This window comes from Phascolarctos cinereus, unplaced genomic scaffold, assembly GCF_003287225.1.
Source record: "Phascolarctos cinereus isolate Bilbo 61053 unplaced genomic scaffold, phaCin_HiC Scaffold_5;HRSCAF=322, whole genome shotgun sequence".
NCBI lineage: Eukaryota > Metazoa > Chordata > Mammalia > Diprotodontia > Phascolarctidae > Phascolarctos > Phascolarctos cinereus.
In genome coordinates, this window is record NW_027555958.1 from 17,197,292 (window position 1) to 17,217,121 (window position 19,830).

Below are 19,830 nucleotides of genomic sequence, written 5' to 3' on the forward strand. Positions count from 1 at the left end.
GAGGGAATCTGGTCTAATCTACTCATTTTACAGATGAAGAAACTAAAAGAAGTGGCTTGCCCAAAGTCAGGATTCGAACCCAGATCCTTCAACTCCAAATCCAGAACTTTTTTGAGGCTGAGAGAAAGTGACTGGTATCTCTGAAACATTCCATGATCCAGGTTGAAAGCGACCTTTCCTTCCCCATATTTTTCACACCGTGTCTCTCTTTTCCTTTGCCACATTCTATTTTGTATCTGTGTACGTTCAACTCCTCCCTTATTAGATTGGAAGCCCCTTGAGGGCAGGGATTGCCACTTTCCATCTTTGGGTCTCTAGCACTTAGCGTGGAGTTGTGCACATGGAAAATAATAAATGCTTGTTAAGCTGAGTTCCCAAGGTTGCAGAGAATTAGTAGCAATTTGATGCCTTTCAGTACCCTCATCTTTGGGTTTAGGGTGATTAAAAGCTACACCCCGAGCCACTCCCCCTTAGCCCCCCATTGATGACAGCTACTCTAGCCCATCAAAGCAAAGCAGCAGGTCCTAAGATCAGAGCTTTGAAATGGAAGGGACCCTAGCGGTCATTGAGCCCTCTCATTTTACAGATAAGGAAACTGAGGCACATGAAGTTTGAGGAACTTGCCTAGGGTCACATTGGGAGCAAGAACCTGAACCCAGGCATTCCGATTCCAAAGCCAGCACTAGGAGGTCCTACAATATGGATTTTCACTCACAGCGCAATGAATCAAAAACGAACATTTGACCATCATCCCCTCCTCCCTAAGGAGAGGCTCCTACTTCCTCAGTTTTTCAGCCTAGGAGTAAGACCAAATATGCCACACCAAACGATGTAATGTTGGTAAAGCACAGTGCCTGGCACACAGTAGGTGCCTAATGCCTGTCCCCCTCCCCCCCAATCCCTAGGCTCAAATTGGTGTAATTCAGCATAGTTCATTATTATAAAAAACCAAGAACAAACCTTCCAAGCTTGTTTATTATTACGAACTTGACAAACATCAGAAAGCACGGACATTTCCCTATACAAAGAACATAGAAGATTTATGTGGCACCGGAGTGTTTTGCAAAACTTTTAAGAGCATATGTTAAAATTTAAAAGGGTATGTTACATTTTCTAGAGACTCAGCATGGTGCAATAAGTATAGAACTGACCTCAGAGCCAGGGAGACCTGGGTTCAAATCCCACCTCAGGCATATGTGTGCTGTATAACTCTGGGCCAGTCACTTAGCTCCTCAGTGCCTAAGAATAAAAATTGCAGCGAAGACAAGGGTAGAGGGTTTTTCCTTGCCTAGAAGTTCCCTATGCCAGTGAAACCATAGATTTAGTTCCTTTCCTGTCTTTATGTTAAATGTTAATACCACAGAGGCTACCCTGACCTTCTCACTTTTGAAAACAAGAACATTCGTAAGATTATAGATTTTAGACCAGAAGGTACCAGAGGGATGATCTGAATAGCTAGAGGGCGCAGTGGATAGAGTACCAGGCCTGGAGTCAGGAAGACCCGAGTTCAAATAAGGTCTCAGACATTTTCTAGCTGTGGGACACTGGGCAAGCACTTTACCCTGTTTGCCTCAGTTTCCTCATCTGTCAAATGAGCTGGAGAAGGAAATGGCAAACCACTGGAGTGTCTCTGCCAAGAAAACTCCAAAAGAGCTCACAGAGTGTCAGAATGACTGAATAACAATGACAAAAGCGGAGCTCCTCTGTCCCATTTTACAGACGGAGAAACTGAGGCCAGAGAAGCAACACAACTCACTCAAGGTCACACAGGTAGCAAGGTTAGGAATCAGAGTCCTTGGACATGTAGCTCAGCATACATTCCACCATACTCCAAGTAGTCTCAGGCTGCTGGTTTTTCTCAGAGTCCTTGCCCAAGAGGGTCACTGTGGTCTGCAAACCATATTGCTAGAGCAAACTCCTGCTTATTCTATCAGACCTCATTAATTAGCCTTCTAATTGCAGTGAAGTGCAATGGGTGGTTTGTTTGGAGCTCTTTGTATGTTTTAAAGAGGACCAAACAAACAAAAAAGAAATCCTTCCCAGGGAAGAGAAATTTTACTTTTATGACACTTGCAATGTCCTCCAACCCTCACCAAAAACACCTTCAAGGCTCTCCAAGATGATCCCATGGCCTAAGACACAAGAGTCATGAATGATTCAAGGAGTTGGTGGGCTGCGAGTCCACCGCAGCCCCCAGACCAGACCAGGTGCATCTTGGTTGTCTTAACTCTGAGCCCAAGTTAGCCGGAAGACGGCTAGAGGAAAAATGCCTTTAGAGAGGGGTTTTCAGATGCCTAAGACTGCACACACACCACACCACACCACACCACACCACACCACACCACACCACACCACACCACACCACACATCCTCACTTTACACAAATAGAGAAGCCCTAAAAAGTCTAAATCCCGTTTTGGAAAATCAAATTATCCTTGCCACTTCACCCTAAGGATCATGGGACCTTTCCATCTGACTTATAGCTAAAACCTCCCATCTGTTTTCTCTCCCAGTCAAGGATGAACTCTCACACAAATACACACACAATCCAGGGAAAGAGTAGGCTCAAATTTAGAAGACAATTTTTTATGAGGTCTATGTGTAGAATTCAAAGCGTAGTAGAGGGTAACTCATGATTCCTGGCTCTTCAGAGTTCTCACAATACTTCCCCTTGGATGTCTCTGCTGGAGAGGCCATTCAGCACAAGGTCTGTTTCTAGCACTGCCCTCAGGTGCAAGGCATCCCTCCCACATCCGAGCTGTCCTCAGGTGTGCGAGCTTCTGCTTCTGGCTACACACGTTGGATTGTCTCCTCTTGGACTGATAGCTCTGATGACATGACTAAGCTGAGGGAGGGGAGGAAGAGAAAGAAGAGGAAGAGGGTGAGGAGGAGGAGGGAAAGTTCCTCCCCTCCCCTTCTTTGCTTGCCCTCCTCTCAGATACAGGAGATTCCTTCCTCCAACGTTCTCTGACTCAGGTCTGCCGATTTCCCCCAGCTGTTGAAAGCCCCAAGAAGTGTGGCTTGCTTATCTGCTCTCTCAATCCTCGACTCAATTAGAGAGGACCCCACACCTGATAAAGGGATCAGGACAATCCTGTTTACAGAAACATTAAAATATCATCACCTGAGATTTGCCTCCAGACTGAGGAGAGGAGAAATCCCCTCAGCACCGTGGAGTGTGACCTTGAGCAGGACAATTATCTCTCTGCCTCAGTTTCCTCACCTGTAAAATGGGGGTGGTAATACCTGTACTATTAACCTTGCAGGGTTATTGTGGGGAGCAGATGTTATAATGCAAGTGAAGTAATTTGCATACACTAAAGCTCTTGGGGAGAGGTCAGATACTATTAGAAATTGGAACCATCTTGTTCGGTTGGTGGTGGTGTCCTCCTTTTTCAACATGATAGGTGATGTCTTGACTTGAGCTGCCGGACTTCAGGGGTGAGAATTAGCAGGTCAGACAAAAGTCGGAGGAACTGAGGCAGGTCAAGGCCTGGCTCCTTTAATTGTGCTCCGAGGACCCACATTAGTTGAGAAGAAGTCTAACTTTATCCTTGAATTCACCATGGTGGCCCCTCCTTTACGTGGGGGACAGTGTTCTCCATTGGAAAGAGCCCCATCTTTGAGGTCACAGGATCAGAGTTCAGACCTGGGCTCTGCCACTTACCTGTGTGACCTTCACCCCATCACTCGCCCTCCCTGAGCCTCAGTTTCCTCATCTGTAAAAGAAGGAGATCACCTCTCAGGTCTCTTTCACTTCTAAATCTATGATGCTAGACTGTTTTCCTGCAGTGTTTGGTAGCAAACCTTTTCTAAAAGAATAATCACCTGCTATTTCCCGGGAGCAGGGTAAGGGAGAAGGGAAAGATTTACACACTTATGTTCTCTCCAGTCCGACAGGCTGATTTTTGAGGGGAGCCAGTTTCAGGAAACTGAAGTGGTGGCAGCTGAAAACCCAGGGTGGGTTCCCAGCAGCCAAATCCTTGTGCTTTCTGGTAGAAGGAAAGAAAGGAGTCACTGGGCTCAGTGAGGCCCCCCTCCTGCCCCCGCCCTGCATCACACATCACACAGACCCCATTTGTGCTTTGGGGAGGGTTTGGCCTGGACCACCTCCGAGGTTCCTTCCCTCCCCAGCCCTCAAATTCCATGATTTTATGATTCTGTGAAATTGGGGAAGAAATGACAGGCAACACACTCCCAAGACCGCTTTTCTGAAATATCAGATAATTTCACGGAGCTCTTGACAGGTGCCAGATTGTAGTCGGCTCATGATTGATTCCCCAAACAAGTCCCTGAGTGGAAGGAATTCTATGGCTTGGTTCAATGGGACTTGCTAGGCACAGGATGGGGGGAGAGGGAGAGGCAGTTCTCATTCGAGAGTGTGGGCACCTTGATTTCAGAGCCAGACTGGTCGTTTCTCTCTTCTGAAGGGCCAGCTCCTTTCCACGTGGCATGGTAGGCAAGGATACCCAACAGCATCTAACCGTTTTCTTAGAAATGAGTTTGGGTCTTCTGAATCAGACCTTAAGGCACCATAGGGGCTGGACTGCTTTAAACCATTTGAGCACAAAGGACCACCAAACAAATAAATGGGGCTGGGGGGCTGCGCCCACACTATTTTCCACAAAGGGGACCCAGGTTAGTGGTTTGAGCTGGGTGCCATGCTGAGGGAGCCGGCCTCTAGTGAGAAGTGGCTAGGCTCTTTATTTTCCTATTCTTGGCTCATCGGGTCTCACACCACAGCTCACCTTGGGATGATAGACCTTTCCTCCACCCCCAAAGGGGAGGAGTATAAAGGTACCCACTGTACAACATGAATCAAGGATGGGATGAATTTATCCTTAGAGTACCCAACATAAAACCCTCTGGAGTATGAGCCCATCGGAGAGACATTAAGAGAACCTGAGGTTTGTGGACCAGGGATTGAAGCAAGCTGCTTGGGTCACTCCTTTCCAGCTCTTACCCACAGAATAACTTGTAAAAGGACCTCAGCTGAAAGCCGGGCCCTGGGCAGAAGTTGATGGGCCTAGCTGGCTCCAGGGGTGCAATGGACTGAGTGGTCAAACTGAAGACCCGCCGCTTGAATGAAGCCTACTAAGCACAAAGCTCTCAGTGTGGATGTAATTAGTGTGAGCCATTCTTCAGGCAGTCAGGATGTGGGGAATCCAACTGCCTCCTTCTTAAGTCAGCTCCTGGGGAGAGAGGATTTCTAAGGTCATTTATCCTCAGTGGACAATTCACTGAACAGGACCCGCCCGTGGGGATTGGGGGCAGATCTGCCAACTGCTTCAGTTTCAGCAATGGCTTTAGACGGCCTTCTCATGTTTCCCTTCTCCATGCCCCTGCCTCCCCTTCCCCCAACCTAGGTTGAGGACGGCTTCTTGGGGGGGCCCTGAGATGTGGGGAATATGCCAAGGATAGAGAATAGCATAAACCCAGTCCCAACACTGAATCAAACTTTGTTTCCATTCCCATAAAACACCTCTCACGTTTTCCTTTTTTCTTTCCATTCATTCTCCCTCTGGTTTTCAACTAGTTTCAATTAGCTAAGAAAATAACTGATGGTGTGTGTTGGTGAAAGCCGACTTGTTTCCCTGCTGTGGATTGTAGCTGGGTCAGGTTCAGGGCACTTACAGCCTGGGGCATACACTACATGAAGTCACACCCAGCCATGAGGTGATGGAACTGGGGCTAACTGGCCTCCCCCACATTCCTGTTTTAGCAAGTCCCTAAGATACCCCCTGACTCTAGTCTTTGCTTTGTTCACCTCCAGCCTTTATGGAGGGACCCTGGGATTTGGGTGGGGCTCACTCTGCCGGGTACTAGCCTGGGAAAATCTCCTCACCTCCCGATGTTCTAGGCAAGGCTAGTTGTAAAGAAAGTGCCAAGCTGCATTGGTAAAAGAGTTTTCTCTTCTGGGAATTCCCTACATCCATGACATCACAGGTTTACCTAACCACTCCCCCTAACCCTGGGTTCTGTTTGGCACACCACACACCAATGGCACGCCAACTCCACCCAGAAAGTGGCCAAAGATCTAGGGTTTGAGTTTCCAGGTCCCTTTGACTCTCCTCAACTTAAAATGGATGGTGACATTTTCAGCATTTAATCATTCAGGCTTAGAAATGAAACAATTTGCTGAAAATCCGAAAACACAATGTAGATGTCCCCAGGGGTTAGCCTTTCCCCCACCTCCTCAGGTAAACTTTTCTTAATCTCCTGAATGTGTGAGAAAGTAAACTTCTTGAGAACAGGGATTAGGGTCCCCCACAGAGTCTGCAAGCGTAGCCTTCACTTTATTTACTTAGGCAGTAAAGGGAAGGTGAGAAATGGGAGGATTGTTTGAGGCATGAGCAAAAGGAAAAGGTTGTTTTTTGTTTATGTTTTTTATTTTTAATTTTTCTCTTTTAGGAGAGAGGACACCTGAGTAGCCTGCACCAGGGGAGAGGGTTAAATTAAAGATGGCAGAAATAGAAGATGATTGACAGAAGAAGGTTTTGGGGGGGTGGGGTAAAGGGCACAAATGAATGGGTAGCCTTAGTGTGAAGAGCAGACACCTTATTCTTTGGGAGAAGGTGGAGGCGATGGTGACTGATACCACAGGTATCCCAGGCTCTTGAGTTCTCTCTACAGCATCCCCAGACATTGGTTCCTCGGCCGTGTTCCACTGGGCATGGATGAATGGGTGAGATCTGGAGAAACTGAAGAATGATTTTCCAGGCTGAGGGAACTATAGCACCCTGAAAGAGGTTGTGATTAATCTAGTTTGGCCAGGGAGTGGGGTGCATGTAGGAGTAGAATGAATGAATGAATGAAAGGCTTGAGGTTCCTATTTGTAGGTGCTCTCACCTGCACCGATACTCCAGGAGGCCCTGAAGTGAGTCCTGATTGGGCTTTGGCAGCAAGTCCCTGGCACAGGCACTGGTCTGGTTCAGGGAAATCAAGGGCTCATAGGATCATGGCATCATGGCATCATGGCATGGAGCATCAGGTCCTGAAAGGGGCCTCAGAAGGATTTTAGTCCAATTCTGTCATTTTACGTGGAGGAAGAACTTGGGAAAGTCACTTTGCTTCTCTCTGCCTCAGTTTCCCCCTCTGTAAAATGAGAGGATTGCACTTGATGGCCTTGGGGGGAGGGGTTCTATCCCAATCCTAAACCTAAGGTCCTCTGAGCCTGCTAGAGGCTTTAGATAGAGCGAGTTACTCCAATGGACCACAGAGGACTTGAACAAATAAATCATTTTAACTCTCCAGGACTCAATTTTCACACCTGCAAAAAAGGGTGAATGGAACTTGAGGTTGGTTCCCTTCCAGCCAGTGGTCTGCTGGCAAATGTTTAACAATAAGCTCTCTGAAAAAAAGATGTAAGCAGGATACACTTCTAAGTTTAATTTGTATTAATACTTTCTCCATCACTTTCTTAAGTCTGGACAGTCAACACAGTAATTCCAGTGCTTGCTTTGTAGCATTTGTTGATTTCTGATGTATAAATGCTCACACTGAAATTTAACAACTGGCTCTCCAGAACCCCATTGAATTGGCTCCAGTGTACCCCTGCTTCTACCTGTAAATCGAGAATCTTTTGACTGAGGACTTTTCATGGATTTGGTTATGATTTTTATGGATAGTCAACTCTCCTTCTTCTTCTTCTTCTTCTCTTCTTCTTCTTCTTCTTCTTCTCTTCTTCTTCTTCTTCTTCTTCTTCTTCTTCTCTCTCAGGACTTACGACCATCAGGTGGAACCATGCACCAACATCTCCAGGCCTCTTCCTCACTGCCAGGCCTCCTCAAGGCAAAGCCATGACCCTCTGGGGAGATGTAGGGATAAATTATATTCTCCCCTTATCCTTCTGTCCCTCTACCTTTCAGAATGTGTGGTTCTACTGTTTGACTTTCGGCTTTCCAGAGGGACCCCTTTGTTGTCAGAATGTTTAAGCAGGATCTAGTAGTGATGATGTCCTATCTGGAGACCCCTGCCATGCCCTGGGAAGGGGGCCAAAGAAGTGCACACTCCTTTTTATTGTTAAAGGGAAAAGATTCTTTGTGGTCAGAAAATTTCCTCCAGGCAGAGATTGAGAACCAGCATTTGGAAACTGTCAAAGATTCCTTCCTTCTCCACACCAGAAACTTTATGTCTTGAGTCTGCTTTCCATGCTCTTTGTTCTATTCATGTCCATTAGACTGTAGGATTCCAGGAGTTGGAAGGGATCTCTGAGGCTATTCAGTCCCACCTCCTTTTGGTAGATGAGGGAACAGAGGCCTAGAGAGGTTAAATGAATGGATCCAAGCCACACTGGTAGTGTTAATTTTCTTTTCTTTCTTTTTTTTGGGGTAGTGTTAATTTTCAAAGGCAGGATTTGAACCCAGGTCCTCTGACTCCCAATCCATCACCCTTGTCATTGTACCCGCTCCTTGTAAGGCAAAGGTGTTTGATACTGTGCCACACTGGCTGTGTCTCAGCTAACACAGTTGTTTGGGGCTTCCAGCAGCTCATGTAATGAGGAAAATGAATAGCCCTCTGGAGTGAGTCAGAGAGATTTCCCCAGGAGATGCAGCCTTGGTGGTAGCCCCTATCGTCCTATGCTTTGCATGAAGTAGGTTTCTGTGAAGAAATGAGGAAGATGATTGGGGTACGAGGCTGAGAGGAGACCATGAATTATTTGTTGAGCAGTCAAGCCCAGGGCCAGAGAAACATGAGGATCCAGTGAGGCTTGGGTGCTGGTTTCAGTGACATCTCCCTGGCCACAGGGATTGTTGGCTTGCTCAGACTTTTGTTGTAAGCCATCTGTTTTGTCAAGCGTGCATCAATGACTTAGGGTCATGGCCTCTAATGAGCCCCAAGACCCCAGCTGGCTCTGATAAATCCAGAGCTGGCTCAGCAACTATCCTCAAACAAGGCTGATTCATGGATCAATGTCAGTTGGTGTGGAGAAGGAAGGAATCTTTGACAGTTCCCAAATGCTGGTTCTCAGTGTCTACCTGGGAAAATTTTCTGACCACAAAGAATCTTTTCCCTTTAACAATGAAAAGGAGGTGACTGGACTACTGGAGAGTCACCAGGCTCTAGGCATGGCTTGGTCTCATTCAACATTTTTGCTAATGACTTGGATGTGAAGGCAGAGAGGCTTATTACATCTATGTATGATGAGAAGATGTAATGAGTTAGCTAGTGGGGTAGATGGTAGAGCGTGATTAAAAAAAAAGTTTAACAAACACAAGTTGGTAATAACAACAAGTATGGTGGACAGAGGAAAAAAAATAAAAGGACAGAGAAGAATTGGTCTGGGACTGTGCACTGTGTGTCCAAAGGCTGTGTAGTCCAACCCCCTGATTCCACAGAGGAGGAGAGTGAGGGCCACAGAGTTCTCAGGATTCTAATAGACCTTGTTCCCCATCCCCCCCAACCTAATTCTAAATCCAATATATCTGTCAAGGAACTATGAATATTTACTAGTGGTTTTTTGTGGGATACTCGTGATTGACGGAGCCTTAGACTCCCAAGAAAGGGAGCTAGATTTCATTGGAGAGAGGTGCAAAACAAGACCTTTTGGGTTTTAAAAAGAGGCATTGATAGGGTTGGCGTTTATGGCTTCCTCACCACAATAAGCATTTATTAAGCCAAGTGCCAGGCACTATGCTAAATGCTGGGGATACAAATACAAACAAAAAAAGTCAGTTTCTGCCCTAGAGGAGGTTATATCCTGATGGGGGAAGACTACTCATAAATGGGAGCTGAGGTTGAGGGGAGGGGCAGAAGTGTCAAAGTAAGTGGAGGGATATGGGGGGAAGGAGACGGCAGAGACATGGACAGTCAGAAGTAGGGCTAAGAGAGGAACGAAGTGGGCTGGCCTAGGCTTCTCCTCCAATTGCTTTTTTGGGGGAAACTTGCCAATGGGAGAAGGGGGCCACAGAGGCAGAGGGACTTCCTGACTCTTAGTATTACGTTTTCTATAGACACAGATGGTGGAGGATGGTTCTAGGAGCATCTTTACATGAAGAAGTGTGAAAGACGAGAGCGCCTCAACAGAGACCATGTAACTGTCTATCTCATGTGCCAGAAAGAAACTGTAATAAATTTGGAGATATGGATAATTTCAATGCAGTTGGAGACATTATTCCTATTGTTCAGTCGTTGTGGTCGAGTCCAACTCTTTATGACCCCATTGGGGGTTTCCTTTGCAAAGATACTGGAGTGGTTTGCTATTTCCTTCTCCAGCTCATTTGACAGATGAGGAAACTGAGGCAAACAGGGTTAAGCAACTTGCCCAGGGTCACACAGTTAATCTGTCTGAAGTTGGATTTGAACTCATGAAGATGAGTCTTCCTGATTCCAAGTCCAGTGCTTTATGTACCATGGTGCTTCCTACAGAGGGAAGAGCAGTGACTCCGGAGAGGACTTGGGTTCAGATTCTGTCTTGTGTGACTTACTGGGTCTCAGTTTTCCTCATCCATATAGTAAGATAGTTGTTTCTGAGGTCCCTTCCATCTCCAGATCTTATAAAATCCCTCAATCTCTCTGTGCCTCAGTTCCCTCCTCTATAAAATGAGAGGGTTGGATGTCATGATGTCCAAGGTTCCTTCAAGTTTTAGGTCTAGGATTCCAAGCCCTTGTGTGAGTCTGAAGTCAGTGGAGAGCCTGGGGTGTGGATCGCTTCTGGAAAAGGCAGAGCTGGACGGAGCCCTATGGGGAGTCCTGGGGGAGGCCGAAGGGGGAATTTAGAGGCCTAACGGGGAATTTAGAGACCTGGGGTGAAGGACCATGAAATCAGGGCTCCGGGAGGAGAATTTCCCCTGGCTTGCGCGTTTCTCTGTGGGCCGGCCTCATGGTCTAGGTGACAGAGACCCCTGCTCCGATTTCTTTGTTTTTTGCTGCTCACACCCTCCACTGCATACTTGGGTGTCGACTCACGCTGTTTGGCCACAGTTTTCTGAAACGCCCCATGTGCACCTGTTGCCTCTCTCATCCAGTTACGAATAACAATGGCATGATTGTTCCCAGAAGCGGCTGACTTGCCTCCTTGACACCCCAGGCGCACATGTGTCTGTCCGTTTCTCTGCTTTCCCGGCCTCCCCCTTCAGGTCCCTGGCCTTCAGCGCACCCCACAGCCATCCAGGAGGAGAGGAAAGGTCTGGGAGCAGCAGGGAATGATGTATCTGCCAAGGCTGAGCCGTCCCACAGAGGACGTGGAGCGGAGGGATTTGGTCTCTGTCCTTGATAATGCCCGACAATTGCACCTGGCACGTCGCAAGTGCTGAAACGCCATTGCATTCATTCGGTCACTTCATAGCTCATAAACACCAACAGAGTGAATTCTGCTTGGGCAGGAATTCTCTAATTGGCTGGAGGTCACTCCCTTATGGCCAAAGCCCCGAAAGGGCAAGGAAAAAGTACCTTTGAGCCGAAGACTCACTGAAGGCTTGCTCAGTCCCTCACTCAGGGGGCATTGACTCTTACTTACACTCTAACGCGCTCGATGATCTGATTTTGGAGCACACAATGCATATATTTGGCCAGATCTGATTTCATCAGTCTGGGGGATTCTTTATCAGTTTCTGTACCGCAGCTTACCACCTTGACACCTGCCTGACCCTCTGAAAGGCTATGAGTTGCCCAGGGTCACAGGGCCAATATGTCAGAGGTGGGAAGGTCTCTATCCATTAGGACACGCCGCTTCTCCTTTCTTCGACCACTTTTGGGGAGTCCTTTTTTTTTAACTCTTTTAAAAAATATTCACCAAGAATTAGAAGCAGTTAATTAGAAGAGGGCAGAGACAGCTGCCCAGCAGGGACCCTAACAGCCACGACCACAGATTGACTTAGAAGGAGAAAACAGTGGAAAATGTTAAAATGAGACGCAAGGACTCCGAAGCACTGGCATCTGGGGCCATCACGGGAGGGCTGGAATCGGGGGCACCCCGACCCAAATAAAGAAACAGAGGCTCAGAAAGAGGCTTCCCTGGGGTCCCACAGAGAGGGGCTCAGTGCTCTGGAGGCTTCGTTCTTTCCCGCACACGCTCTGCCTGGGCCTTCCATCAAAGTAATCAGTTAAATGTTGGGCACCGACCTTGTATTTCCTTCTTGTTCATCTTTGTCACTGCTCCTCCTTAATCACTGACTCTCTGGTCATATTTATTGTCTTGTGACACGATACCAAGAACGGTGAGGGGTGGCAGAGTGGGGGTCGGGGGATGGGCTGTCTTCCTGCTATGGTTCCTGGGAGATGGTGGAACCTGGCCCGGGCAGGCTGCTGGAGAGGGAGGATACTGTCCATCCAAACCTAGCTAGGGAACGACAGAAGCCGGAGGAGGGTGGACCTCATTAGGCCTGGTTGCTCTGTGTTCTATTGTTTGGTACTATCAATTTCTAGGCAAAAGACAGTCCCTGTCCTCAAGGAGATTGCAATTCAGCCTTCCTAGCTAGGTGGTATAATGCATCGACTGCTTGACTTGGAGTCAGGTGGAAAGGGAGTTCAAGTCTTTCTCATTTACTAGCTATATGACTTTGGACAAGTCACTTTCCCCTCTCAGCCTCAGTTTCTTCAATCTGTAAAATGGCAGTAATAATAGCGCCTACCTTACTAAGTAGTTCTGAGGATCAAGTGGGATAATGTACATAAAACATTTTGCAAACCTTGAAGGGCTGCTATAAAAGTGTTAGCAGTTATTATCATTATTGTTTCATGCCCCAATTACAGGGTGAACAACATTCTCCATTGCTTAGGTCTGCCCAGTTCTTGGGTCCTGGCTGCTCTGAGGTCAGGTATTGTCATCAGAGGTGCCTCTTGTCTGGCTTCCAGCTCAGTTCCCCGGCATTCCCCAAATCCCACCCACATCCAGATGTTTCTTGTCTAGATCGGGGATGAAGAGCGGGGATAGTCTTCACACGGGGTTCCCTTTCCTCTAGTAAAGCAAATGCCTGCTCTCTGAGCTTCCCCCACCTCTTTAAGCTCTGCAAGGGTGTTGAGTGATAATTCACAGACATGTAGGCACTTAGAGTTGGCAGGGCCCTCAGAAGGCACCCAGAACAACTCAGATTTGGACTTGGACCCCCCATCCTCACCCCTCTCAATATGGAGATATGTGGTCATTCAACTCCCAACAAATTCACCTGTCGTCATCAACTGGACACCAGTTCATTGAAACTTTGTGAGCATAAGGCCTACCTAAAAGGCAACTAAAATTATTAGACTCTTAAAAAAAATCTATGAAATGCATGTATAATAATGGTTATTACAATTATTTTTAAAGCCCCCTATAAATTTCAAGCTGCACTTTGTTCCAGGCTGATGCCCATCTCAGGGCAGGAAGCCAGTTCTTTGGAAAGCTGATAACCCAGCCATCTTCTTTAGTCATCAGTGGTGTTAGGACTAAGGGAAGAGATGACCTTGGACTATCTTCTCCCAACCAGCCAGTTCCTCTCTAGTGAAAAAAGATATGTGTAAATTCTGGTGTTTTTCAAGGATCTTTCAACAGCCATCCCAAAGACCCAGAGTGAGTCAGAGGGGCAGGATGGTATAATGATTAGAGAGTGAGCTTCAAAACCACGAGGACCTGTGTTTGAGTCTCTACTTTAACACACACTGGCTGTGTGACCCTGGATCAGTCACTGAACCTCTCCAGGCAACTCCATAAGTTATGGAGGAGACACTGACCTGTGTCGGTAGAGGGACTTTCCTCACCTGGGAGTTCCCAATACCAATAAAGTCACAGTTAAGAACCATAGCGACCAATTTTATTTGTAAGCCAAGATTGGGGGTGAGGTGGCGGGAGGGCAATGCCCTAACTAATAGGGCTAGAGATAAAGAAAGTGAAGATAAAATAAGTCTAGGGAGAAGTCAGGAGGAAGGCCCAGCAGCAGAAGGGAAGAGTCACAGGGAGCTCGTGTTGCCTGGATTCCAACCGCCATTGGGGACTTTGGCTTAGCCCTTTCAACTTGTGCAAGTTTGGGGAGGCGGTGGGTCCTTGTTCAATTTGTTCCATGTGGGAGCATGGATCTAGGGATTGAAGGGTCATTAGGGATCATCTAGCCTCTAACCCTCATTTTATGAAGGAGTAAAGGAAGTGAAAAGGCAGCGGGGGGGCACCATTGTGCATAGAGTGCCAGGCCCGAAGCCAGGAAGATCTGAGTTCAAATCCAGTACCTTTGCAGCTAGGTGGTGCAGTGGATGGTTGTTTTCTTTCAGTCTCAAAAAGGGCCAAAATGACATCAGTGTGCTAGAGTCAAATTACAGCGTATCCAACTGTGGCTGATCAGACCGATACGAGCTTGGAATGTTCTACCACAGGTCGGGCACAAATAGTCCATGTGAACTTTTGGGGTGGATTCTCTAAATTTGTGCATCTCAGAGCGTTGAGCTTGGAATCAGGAAGATTTATCTTCATGAGTTCAAATCCAGCCTCAGACATTTACTAGCTGTGTGACCCTGGGCAAGTCACTTCACCCTGTTTGCCTCAGTTTCCTCATCTGTAAAATGGGCTGGAGAAGGAAATGGCCAACCACTCCAGTATCTTTGCCAAGAAAACTTCAAATTGGATCATGGAGAGCGGGGCACGACTGAACAATGACAGCAACGAAGAAAGTGACTTGTGTCAGGTCACATAGTAACTGGTGGAGGCAGGATTTGAATCCAGGGCCTTTGACTCATTCTACTGCTTCATATGTGATTCTGCTCTCCTGGGTGCTGCTTTGAGATCCTGCTTCTTCCTTTCATAGCCAACAGCATGGAAGAGTGGGCTGAGCACTAAATTTGAAATTAGAAATTTGGATCTCGGCTCTCCCACTCATTCCCTGTTTGATCTTGGACAGATCACTTCCTTCTCTTTAGGGGCTCAATTTTCTCATCTGTAAGAACGAAAGGACTGAACCAGATGCAGCCGACTGTCTTTTTGCTGCCCTAGAGCAGAATGTTATCATCATATTTGGTAGAAACTCAGAGTCTTGGCTTTTGCAGAATTTGAAAGTTGGACTCTACCTCAGGAAGCCATTTGTCCAGTCTAGACATCATACCAGATAAGTGGTCATTCAGCCTTTGCTTGAAAGTTTCCAGCAAAGAAGATCTCACCTCACTAGCTAGTCCATTTTACTTTCAGGCATCTCCCATTGTTGCAGATTTTCCACGTATCAACCCTAAATGTGCCCGGGTGAAACATCTGCCCGCCGTTCCTGGTTCTGTCTCCTGGGACCAGACAGAAGTCCAATTAATTCTCCTAAGCGAAAGCCCATCCATCAGTTGCTTGAAGCTAGACGTGTCACCCCATGTGGCTGATAGGTACTGATTTTGTGTTAAGTCAAATCACACGTGTTCCTGGGATGATTCCAAACCTCAGAGGGCTAGGAGCCCTCCCACCTCCAGGGGCACACACTAGTGAAAGAAAAATCTTCAGTACAAATTAGGTACCACAGATTTGTAATTGGTGCTTATCCAGGCTGCATTTTGTGGGCAAAATGGGAAAAAAAAGAAAAGCAGAATTTGTTGGATTGAGCAGACTGAGTGCAGATCATGGAGCTGTCATTGCCTTTATTAAAGGTACAAGTGATTTATAATTTTTACCTACACAAGTGTGGATTGGCATTTCTCCCCCTTTATTTTCCAGCCCTGACTGTTGAGGGATGTCAGTTAATTAGGAAGTTAAGCACCATTTAAACCATTCGGCAGTCAATGATCATCCACCACTCTTCCTGCCAATAATGGAGGTGAGGTGGCGAGTTGAGATAGACTGTATTTCTGGCTGTCAAGTGATGAATAGCATTTCTCTCTCTACACATCTATGGAAATGAAGAGGGGAGGTGCTAAATCCAGGTGAGATTTCCCATAAAATTGTCATCCTCTGAATTATTTCTACAGTAGGTGAGGGCAGAGAAATGATCCTGCCTTTCCCCTTCCCCTCCATCTCCTAGAACTAGTTAGCTAAGTTGGATTTAAAATGGCACCCAAGTGACCATCTCATAGTAGGTTTGGGGGGTAAGAAGAATGGGCTGATGTAGGAGGAATCTTTCATACCTTAATGACCACAGCACAAATGGTTAATTACGTAAGGGAGAAACATCACCTAACAATTGACTTCATCAACTAATGTAATGAGCACCATGAAAGTGGGACTAATGCACAGATTCCTATAAAGTTCAAGGGAGTTTTAAGAATAAAGAAAAAAAGTTATCACAATAGATAGTTTATTGACTATTTTGAAAAGGCAAAATGACAGAGTAGAGAGAGTGTTGGACTTGAAGTTGGGAGGACCTGGATTTGAATCCTGTCTTAGACACTATCTAATTCTGTGACCTAGGGTAACTAAGTCCCTTTGCCTCTCTCAGCCTCAGTTTCTCATCTGTGAAATAGGAATAATGATAGCATCTGCCTCACAGAGTTGTTGGAAGATCCAGGGCTAGTACATAGGTAAAGTGCTTTGCAAACCATAAAGAACCAAGCAAATATTAGTTGGTATGATTTTTACTACTAAAAAAAAATCCATGATTTCCTGGATGTTCCATCTGCTGGTAGAGATTGTGATCCTTCCACACCTTAGTGGAAAGTTTCATGGGCAGCTATGTGGCACAGTGTTGGACTTGGAATCAGGAAAACCTGAATTGGAATCTTGCCTCAGTTTGATGGTTTTGTTGTGTGACCTTGGTCAAATCATTAACAGCCTCAGTTTCCTCAAATGGGGATAATTAATAGCACCTACCTCCCAGTGTGGTTGTAAGGATCAAATGAGATAATGCATATCAGGTGCTTTGTAAGCCTTATAGTTCTATACAAATGCTGTTATTGTTATCATTATTATTGTCTGTTACCACCTTAAATTTATCAGTTGGTGGCCTCCTGTGAAGCGATGAGCCTGAATTTCTCAAGTCCTCGGATGACAGGCATAAAATCCATCACCAGGCTGGTGCTTGGAGCCTTGACGGTTTTTGTAGGATTTTCCAGAGCTCACCTTCTACGGGCATACCCTTTATAGACATGGCACAGGGAGGAATCCACCATGATGCTAAAGGTGTCAGAGCAGCTAAGTAAAGGTTGGAGTTTCACTGGTTATAAAAAGAGTAAAATTCCATTCAACAGAAGTCCATGCCAGTCCAAGAGAAAGGGTCAAGGTGGGGGAGTCATTTCAAGAAACATCATCTTAACCAGGAAAAGAGGCCACATCAGAGTCAGCCAACAGATCAGGCCCTGATTGTACAGGTTATTATTTGATTTTCCAGGGAAGATGGAATAAGCTGGTCTTGTAAGAAGAACTGCAGATGGATGGATTGATGGTTTGGCAGTGCAATGGATACAGCACTGGACTTCCAGTCAGGAAGACATGAGTTCAGATGTAGCCTCAGATACTTATTAGCTGTGTGACCCTGGGTAAGTCACTGAACATTTGTCTGTTTCAGTTTCCTCAACTTTAAAATGGAGATAATAATAATACCCAACTACCAGGGTTTTTGTGAGAATAACATGTTGTTTGTCCTTTGTTCTTGAAAAGTACCACGGCATCTGAAAGGAGATGTCGTGATTTGCGCTCACTCTGAACCCTCAGAATCCAAACAATCAAAAAGAGTGAGGCTTGGGCTGCAGCCTATTGTTGGCCAATCGATGAAAGCCGGAGTGATTTGAGTTTAAGGCATGGTCCATAAAAAAGAAATCTATCCTGTAAACCCCAAGATACCTTGCTAGGTTTGAGCGATCAAAATTTATATTCCTTTGGGCAGAGCACCTGCAGGTAGGAGTATAATTCCCTATGTGGATGGAGAGAGAGGAGGGAGGGAGAAGAGGAGGGAGAAGAAGGAAGAGAGCAAATGAGTCACTTCACGCAGAGACTGGAACATACTAGACACTTAATAAATGTTGGTCTCCTTCCTAGAGAGACAGAGCATTTATTAAGTGCTTACTATGTGCCAGGTATTGTGCTAAGTCTCAGGGATACAAATTCAAGCAAGCAACACAATTCCTGCCCTCAAGGAGCTTACATTTAATATGAGGGGACACAAAGTATAAAAGAAGCTACTAAGTGAAGGGGATTGAGGTGAAGGTACTGACGGGGGCATTATGGAGAAAAATCTGGGAGAGGCAGGAGTGTAGCCTGGAGAGAAAGGAGAACATGGCAGACCTGGGCATCCTTCTTAAATTCAGATTCTTAGAGCTAGGATGTTTTAATTTTGTTGATATCTTTGGTTTTTAATCACCTCGATTTCCCAACATATCCCTCCCACTCTGCCCACGAGAGATGTCTCTCACAATAAAGAATAAAAAAGAGAGAGAGAAAAGTAGCTCAGTAAAACTAACACATGAACCAAGTTGGACAGTATATTGTTTTCCACACCCATAGACCCCCACCTCTGCAAAGAAGGCAGGGAGAGTACCATGTGGTCTTGTTCTAGGAGGTATAAATGTCACTTCTTTGAATGATGGGGCTCTTGCTTTTTTTTTTTTTTGGAATAGTACAGACTTTTCACATTTTTTCCCCCTGAGTCCCACCAACAGCTGGGAAATGTTAATGAACACATTTCTGACATCTCTGAAAGGTCACACAGAAATGGGCTGGACTTCTCAAGCCAGAGCTATTCAAGCACTACATTCAAAAACAACACAAATAGTTAAGGTGGTGAATGTCATAAATATGTTGACAAATCCAGAAATGATTTCTATGACCTGAAGTGGGCTTTTTCCCCCAGCAGACAGATTTTTAATTTTTGTGCACATTGGTAACCTGGAATTGAGTTCTGAACTGTACTGATTAAGCCTACAGTGTATAGCAATCCAAGCATGTGGTAGCCTTGTCAGATTCAAAGAATGAAAGGTGGGAGAGTGAGCATAATGGAACGGTCAGGGAGATGTGAGTTCAAGTAACCCCCCTGACATCTACTGGCTGTATGGTGATCCTGGTTAAGTTAGTGAGCCTCTTCAGTGCCCTCTGCAACAAGCAGGTACTGGTGGAGAAAGTTTCCTTACTGGAAGTTCCTTGTACTTATGAGATCACAGGAGTTTCTGGAGTTGGAGTGGGGCAGTCTGGACAGGGAGGATGGCCCCATTACTTGGAGCTGTCCATTATTCAATAACAATACCAACATCTAATACATCTATAATGCTTGAGTTATTTTTTTCTTAAAGCACTATACAGTGTATCAAAAGCTTTAATAACTTAAACTGAGCTACAACTCTTGGGACACTGTGTATTTGTGTGGATGTAGATATTATATGTGTGTGTGTGTTATATGTATTATACACATAAGTATGTGTGTATTATACATATAAATATGTATAATTTTATTTGACCCTCACAATAATCCTATGAGTTAAGAATAATTATTACTCCCATTTTATAGAGTCAAAAATTGAGGCTGAGAGAGGGTAAGTAATTTGTCCAGTGTCACACAGCTAGGACGTAACCAGGGAACAACTCAAATTCAATTCTTCCTGACTCCGAGTCCATCACTCTCTCTACAATGTCATTTAGCTGTTTCAGGCTTCTCTGACCGAGGCAAGAACAAGGTTTATGGTGCAGTGGTGGAAAGAGCCCTAGCTCCAGAGTCAAATGTCCTGGCTTCAAACCTTGGTGTCTTGGACATACCACTCACTCCCTCTGGACCTAGATTTCCTTGTCTATGGAATGAGAGTCTTGGAATAGATGGCCTTTGAGGGCCTTTCCATCTCTAGAGCTATGATTCTACGAGCCTCTGACCTCAGTTTACCCAGACAGTAATCCCAAGGAATGTCCCTGGCTAGAGGTGACCATACTTTATCATTATCATGCCTATAAACTGAAAATAAAAATGGCACAGCCCTAAGTCTTGGCTAGATAAAGTTATGGCCTTACTTTTACGGGGAAGAGAGTAGGGTATGGGGTGG